Source organism: Nematostella vectensis, chromosome 8, assembly GCF_932526225.1.
Source record: "Nematostella vectensis chromosome 8, jaNemVect1.1, whole genome shotgun sequence".
In the NCBI taxonomy this organism is placed as follows: Eukaryota; Metazoa; Cnidaria; class Anthozoa; order Actiniaria; family Edwardsiidae; genus Nematostella; species Nematostella vectensis.
This window is the reverse complement of record NC_064041.1, coordinates 11,920,773-11,926,893: the sequence shown is the minus strand read 5'-3', so window position 1 is coordinate 11,926,893 and position 6,121 is coordinate 11,920,773. Positions and strand designations below refer to the sequence as shown.

Sequence of the window (6,121 nt, the reverse complement as noted above, 5' to 3'; positions counted from 1 at the left end):
CTAGCTGAGTAATGTTCGTGTTCACTCGCGGTGTAAACGCGCGACCAATGCGATAATACTGCGCACTTTCTCTCATAGTATTTTACTGCATTGAGAGACATTTCCTATGCGAGTACTAACGCTCTTACAGGCTTTCACAATCCACTGATCTGATCGCTTGTAATATTATGACTCTACTTGAATCTGCTGAACGTTTGCGAACGTTTACGACCGCGATTTTGATTACAATACGGTCGCTGAGTATGCCTGAATTGTCTATAGATCGAGTTGAGAACGCATACAACTGAGGGATTTCTTTAGCTTAGACAATGACCAACCTGCACTAACTTTTTCTTTATAGTTTAGAAAAAAAATGAAAAAGAAATGCCTACAGCACGCGGTATTCCCAGGCGGTCACCCATCCAAGTACTAACCGCGCCCAATCGAGCTTAACTTCGGTGATCGGACGAGAACCGGTGTTTTCTCGATGGTATGGCCGTAGACGAAAGATCTCGGTGATATTTTAGACTTTTATAGCGGTGCGGTGAGAACGTACGCACGCACTAGCGCGGTAAAAATGTCTCATTGCACTCGCAAAGACGCTGTATCAAGCGAATACTGCTCGTACGTGATAGCACTACGTTCATGACTGATCATCACATGTGATCTTAGGAGGCAGAAGGGCCTAAAACCGAGTCCGTCACCCACATGGCGGAGGCCTAGAATGATAAACGCTCCCTGTAGTCCGAGCCAGATTCTGCATCGCTTCTCGGCCTTTTGGCTAAGATCAAGTGTAGTATCTGTTCTTATCAGCTTAATATCTGATACGCTGCTCATTGAGTAGCTCATATATTAAACTGATTTTTGGAAACTGGCTGTGGAATAAGCGGCTTGCTGCGTCCCAGCCACGGGTTGTCTCGGTATTGCACTACCTCCGAGTACGGCCCCCTTCCCTTTCGGGAAGACACATTCAAGCAACACCTCGAGCATCATTTACGTGCTGTTCATGCGAGCTATAGCGGGAGAGATCAATAAGAGACAGGATCGTCATTAAGACGACGGGTCATAATCACCGCGATGCACCGTTCCCACATGGAGGATGAAATCAGCCGGGGACAGTCGGTGTACAGGGACGCCAAATAAACTCATACTTACCTGACGCGGGAGGTTTACCGTGATCACCAAGGCGGTCCTCTCAGGGTGAGGCCCTCTCATTGCACTTCGATTGGGTTGACCCCTGCGATTACCCCAAATGTGGGTAACTCGAGCGTATAATTTCTGGTAGTGGGGACCTGCGTTCGCGCTAGTCCCCGAACAATACGAATCAAGTGTAATCACAACACAATCACAACGAGCGACTCGTGAAGCACGGACTTCACACCGCTTGTAATCAGTCAACTATTGTAAAATTTCTAACTTCTAATAGCGAACAACTTGCTCTCACATTACCGTCATGGTGGGCAGAGGCTTTAGTCGTGTTTGGTCTGCATTCTAGCGGTGTTTTTGCGATGAAACGAGCGAAGGTGAGCTGTGTTTTGATCAGTTGTTGCTAACCGGCGATGAAAGTTCAGTGCGACTGTTTCGTCACTAAAATAGAACAGTGGAATACGCGCGCTGCTTTGCAACCTTCGCGCTTTATTATAGTGAGTGAAAACATGATCTCGAAAAGCATTTATTTGGACAAGGTTTACGCTATGAATGGCATCTCAGCTTGTATGAGATGCTAGCTGAGTAATGTTCGTGTTCACTCGCGGTGTAAACGCGCGACCAATGCGATAATACTGCGCACTTTCTCTCATAGTATTTTACTGCATTGAGAGACATTTCCTATGCGAGTACTAACGCTCTTACAGGCTTTCACAATCCACTGATCTGATCGCTTGTAATATTATGACTCTACTTGAATCTGCTGAACGTTTGCGAACGTTTACGACCGCGATTTTGATTACAATACGGTCGCTGAGTATGCCTGAATTGTCTATAGATCGAGTTGAGAACGCATACAACTGAGGGATTTCTTTAGCTTAGACAATGACCAACCTGCACTAACTTTTTCTTTATAGTTTAGAAAAAAAATGAAAAAGAAATGCCTACAGCACGCGGTATTCCCAGGCGGTCACCCATCCAAGTACTAACCGCGCCCAATCGAGCTTAACTTCGGTGATCGGACGAGAACCGGTGTTTTCTCGATGGTATGGCCGTAGACGAAAGATCTCGGTGATATTTTAGACTTTTATAGCGGTGCGGTGAGAACGTACGCACGCACTAGCGCGGTAAAAATGTCTCATTGCACTCGCAAAGACGCTGTATCAAGCGAATACTGCTCGTACGTGATAGCACTACGTTCATGACTGATCATCACATGTGATCTTAGGAGGCAGAAGGGCCTAAAACCGAGTCCGTCACCCACATGGCGGAGGCCTAGAATGATAAACGCTCCCTGTAGTCCGAGCCAGATTCTGCATCGCTTCTCGGCCTTTTGGCTAAGATCAAGTGTAGTATCTGTTCTTATCAGCTTAATATCTGATACGCTGCTCATTGAGTAGCTCATATATTAAACTGATTTTTGGAAACTGGCTGTGGAATAAGCGGCTTGCTGCGTCCCAGCCACGGGTTGTCTCGGTATTGCACTACCTCCGAGTACGGCCCCCTTCCCTTTCGGGAAGACACATTCAAGCAACACCTCGAGCATCATTTACGTGCTGTTCATGCGAGCTATAGCGGGAGAGATCAATAAGAGACAGGATCGTCATTAAGACGACGGGTCATAATCACCGCGATGCACCGTTCCCACATGGAGGATGAAATCAGCCGGGGACAGTCGGTGTACAGGGACGCCAAATAAACTCATACTTACCTGACGCGGGAGGTTTACCGTGATCACCAAGGCGGTCCTCTCAGGGTGAGGCCCTCTCATTGCACTTCGATTGGGTTGACCCCTGCGATTACCCCAAATGTGGGTAACTCGAGCGTATAATTTCTGGTAGTGGGGACCTGCGTTCGCGCTAGTCCCCGAACAATACGAATCAAGTGTAATCACAACACAATCACAACGAGCGACTCGTGAAGCACGGACTTCACACCGCTTGTAATCAGTCAACTATTGTAAAATTTCTAACTTCTAATAGCGAACAACTTGCTCTCACATTACCGTCATGGTGGGCAGAGGCTTTAGTCGTGTTTGGTCTGCATTCTAGCGGTGTTTTTACGATGAAACGAGCGAAGGTGAGCTGTGTTTTGATCAGTTGTTGCTAACCGGCGATGAAAGTTCAGTGCGACTGTTTCGTCACTAAAATAGAACAGTGGAATACGCGCGCTGCTTTGCAACCTTCGCGCTTTATTATAGTGAGTGAAAACATGATCTCGAAAAGCATTTATTTGGACAAGGTTTACGCTATGAATGGCATCTCAGCTTGTATGAGATGCTAGCTGAGTAATGTTCGTGTTCACTCGCGGTGTAAACGCGCGACCAATGCGATAATACTGCGCACTTTCTCTCATAGTATTTTACTGCATTGAGAGACATTTCCTATGCGAGTACTAACGCTCTTACAGGCTTTCACAATCCACTGATCTGATCGCTTGTAATATTATGACTCTACTTGAATCTGCTGAACGTTTGCGAACGTTTACGACCGCGATTTTGATTACAATACGGTCGCTGAGTATGCCTGAATTGTCTATAGATCGAGTTGAGAACGCATACAACTGAGGGATTTCTTTAGCTTAGACAATGACCAACCTGCACTAACTTTTTCTTTATAGTTTAGAAAAAAAATGAAAAAGAAATGCCTACAGCACGCGGTATTCCCAGGCGGTCACCCATCCAAGTACTAACCGCGCCCAATCGAGCTTAACTTCGGTGATCGGACGAGAACCGGTGTTTTCTCGATGGTATGGCCGTAGACGAAAGATCTCGGTGATATTTTAGACTTTTATAGCGGTGCGGTGAGAACGTACGCACGCACTAGCGCGGTAAAAATGTCTCATTGCACTCGCAAAGACGCTGTATCAAGCGAATACTGCTCGTACGTGATAGCACTACGTTCATGACTGATCATCACATGTGATCTTAGGAGGCAGAAGGGCCTAAAACCGAGTCCGTCACCCACATGGCGGAGGCCTAGAATGATAAACGCTCCCTGTAGTCCGAGCCAGATTCTGCATCGCTTCTCGGCCTTTTGGCTAAGATCAAGTGTAGTATCTGTTCTTATCAGCTTAATATCTGATACGCTGCTCATTGAGTAGCTCATATATTAAACTGATTTTTGGAAACTGGCTGTGGAATAAGCGGCTTGCTGCGTCCCAGCCACGGGTTGTCTCGGTATTGCACTACCTCCGAGTACGGCCCCCTTCCCTTTCGGGAAGACACATTCAAGCAACACCTCGAGCATCATTTACGTGCTGTTCATGCGAGCTATAGCGGGAGAGATCAATAAGAGACAGGATCGTCATTAAGACGACGGGTCATAATCACCGCGATGCACCGTTCCCACATGGAGGATGAAATCAGCCGGGGACAGTCGGTGTACAGGGACGCCAAATAAACTCATACTTACCTGACGCGGGAGGTTTACCGTGATCACCAAGGCGGTCCTCTCAGGGTGAGGCCCTCTCATTGCACTTCGATTGGGTTGACCCCTGCGATTACCCCAAATGTGGGTAACTCGAGCGTATAATTTCTGGTAGTGGGGACCTGCGTTCGCGCTAGTCCCCGAACAATACGAATCAAGTGTAATCACAACACAATCACAACGAGCGACTCGTGAAGCACGGACTTCACACCGCTTGTAATCAGTCAACTATTGTAAAATTTCTAACTTCTAATAGCGAACAACTTGCTCTCACATTACCGTCATGGTGGGCAGAGGCTTTAGTCGTGTTTGGTCTGCATTCTAGCGGTGTTTTTGCGATGAAACGAGCGAAGGTGAGCTGTGTTTTGATCAGTTGTTGCTAACCGGCGATGAAAGTTCAGTGCGACTGTTTCGTCACTAAAATAGAACAGTGGAATACGCGCGCTGCTTTGCAACCTTCGCGCTTTATTATAGTGAGTGAAAACATGATCTCGAAAAGCATTTATTTGGACAAGGTTTACGCTATGAATGGCATCTCAGCTTGTATGAGATGCTAGCTGAGTAATGTTCGTGTTCACTCGCGGTGTAAACGCGCGACCAATGCGATAATACTGCGCACTTTCTCTCATAGTATTTTACTGCATTGAGAGACATTTCCTATGCGAGTACTAACGCTCTTACAGGCTTTCACAATCCACTGATCTGATCGCTTGTAATATTATGACTCTACTTGAATCTGCTGAACGTTTGCGAACGTTTACGACCGCGATTTTGATTACAATACGGTCGCTGAGTATGCCTGAATTGTCTATAGATCGAGTTGAGAACGCATACAACTGAGGGATTTCTTTAGCTTAGACAATGACCAACCTGCACTAACTTTTTCTTTATAGTTTAGAAAAAAAATGAAAAAGAAATGCCTACAGCACGCGGTATTCCCAGGCGGTCACCCATCCAAGTACTAACCGCGCCCAATCGAGCTTAACTTCGGTGATCGGACGAGAACCGGTGTTTTCTCGATGGTATGGCCGTAGACGAAAGATCTCGGTGATATTTTAGACTTTTATAGCGGTGCGGTGAGAACGTACGCACGCACTAGCGCGGTAAAAATGTCTCATTGCACTCGCAAAGACGCTGTATCAAGCGAATACTGCTCGTACGTGATAGCACTACGTTCATGACTGATCATCACATGTGATCTTAGGAGGCAGAAGGGCCTAAAACCGAGTCCGTCACCCACATGGCGGAGGCCTAGAATGATAAACGCTCCCTGTAGTCCGAGCCAGATTCTGCATCGCTTCTCGGCCTTTTGGCTAAGATCAAGTGTAGTATCTGTTCTTATCAGCTTAATATCTGATACGCTGCTCATTGAGTAGCTCATATATTAAACTGATTTTTGGAAACTGGCTGTGGAATAAGCGGCTTGCTGCGTCCCAGCCACGGGTTGTCTCGGTATTGCACTACCTCCGAGTACGGCCCCCTTCCCTTTCGGGAAGACACATTCAAGCAACACCTCGAGCATCATTTACGTGCTGTTCATGCGAGCTATAGCGGGAGAGATCAATAAG

At 46.7% G+C, this 6,121-nt stretch overlaps 11 non-coding genes across 11 annotated transcripts; 7 read left to right on the top strand and 4 right to left on the bottom strand.

Annotated features, from left to right (window-relative positions):
* Positions 1–364: 364 nt before the first annotated feature.
* LOC125571175 lies at positions 365–483 on the bottom strand. Its single transcript, XR_007313488.1, has one exon. It is a non-coding gene; the product is annotated as a 5S ribosomal RNA (ribosomal RNA).
* Positions 484–740: 257 nt separating this feature from the next.
* Positions 741–933, top strand: LOC125570522. Its single transcript, XR_007312847.1, has one exon. It is a non-coding gene; the product is annotated as a U2 spliceosomal RNA (small nuclear RNA).
* A 193-nt stretch (positions 934–1,126) lies between these two features.
* LOC125571112 lies at positions 1,127–1,292 on the top strand. Its single transcript, XR_007313423.1, has one exon. It is a non-coding gene; the product is annotated as a U1 spliceosomal RNA (small nuclear RNA).
* Positions 1,293–2,066: 774 nt separating this feature from the next.
* LOC125571164 lies at positions 2,067–2,185 on the bottom strand. Its single transcript, XR_007313477.1, has one exon. It is a non-coding gene; the product is annotated as a 5S ribosomal RNA (ribosomal RNA).
* A 257-nt stretch (positions 2,186–2,442) lies between these two features.
* LOC125570521 lies at positions 2,443–2,635 on the top strand. The gene has a single exon (XR_007312846.1). It is a non-coding gene; the product is annotated as a U2 spliceosomal RNA (small nuclear RNA).
* A 193-nt stretch (positions 2,636–2,828) lies between these two features.
* On the top strand, positions 2,829–2,994 carry LOC125571111. The gene has a single exon (XR_007313422.1). It is a non-coding gene; the product is annotated as a U1 spliceosomal RNA (small nuclear RNA).
* A 774-nt stretch (positions 2,995–3,768) lies between these two features.
* Positions 3,769–3,887, bottom strand: LOC125571154. Its single transcript, XR_007313466.1, has one exon. It is a non-coding gene; the product is annotated as a 5S ribosomal RNA (ribosomal RNA).
* A 257-nt stretch (positions 3,888–4,144) lies between these two features.
* On the top strand, positions 4,145–4,337 carry LOC125570519. The gene has a single exon (XR_007312844.1). It is a non-coding gene; the product is annotated as a U2 spliceosomal RNA (small nuclear RNA).
* A 193-nt stretch (positions 4,338–4,530) lies between these two features.
* Positions 4,531–4,696, top strand: LOC125571109. The gene has a single exon (XR_007313420.1). It is a non-coding gene; the product is annotated as a U1 spliceosomal RNA (small nuclear RNA).
* A 774-nt stretch (positions 4,697–5,470) lies between these two features.
* LOC125571143 lies at positions 5,471–5,589 on the bottom strand. The gene has a single exon (XR_007313455.1). It is a non-coding gene; the product is annotated as a 5S ribosomal RNA (ribosomal RNA).
* A 257-nt stretch (positions 5,590–5,846) lies between these two features.
* Positions 5,847–6,039, top strand: LOC125570518. Its single transcript, XR_007312843.1, has one exon. It is a non-coding gene; the product is annotated as a U2 spliceosomal RNA (small nuclear RNA).
* Positions 6,040–6,121: the final 82 nt, after the last annotated feature.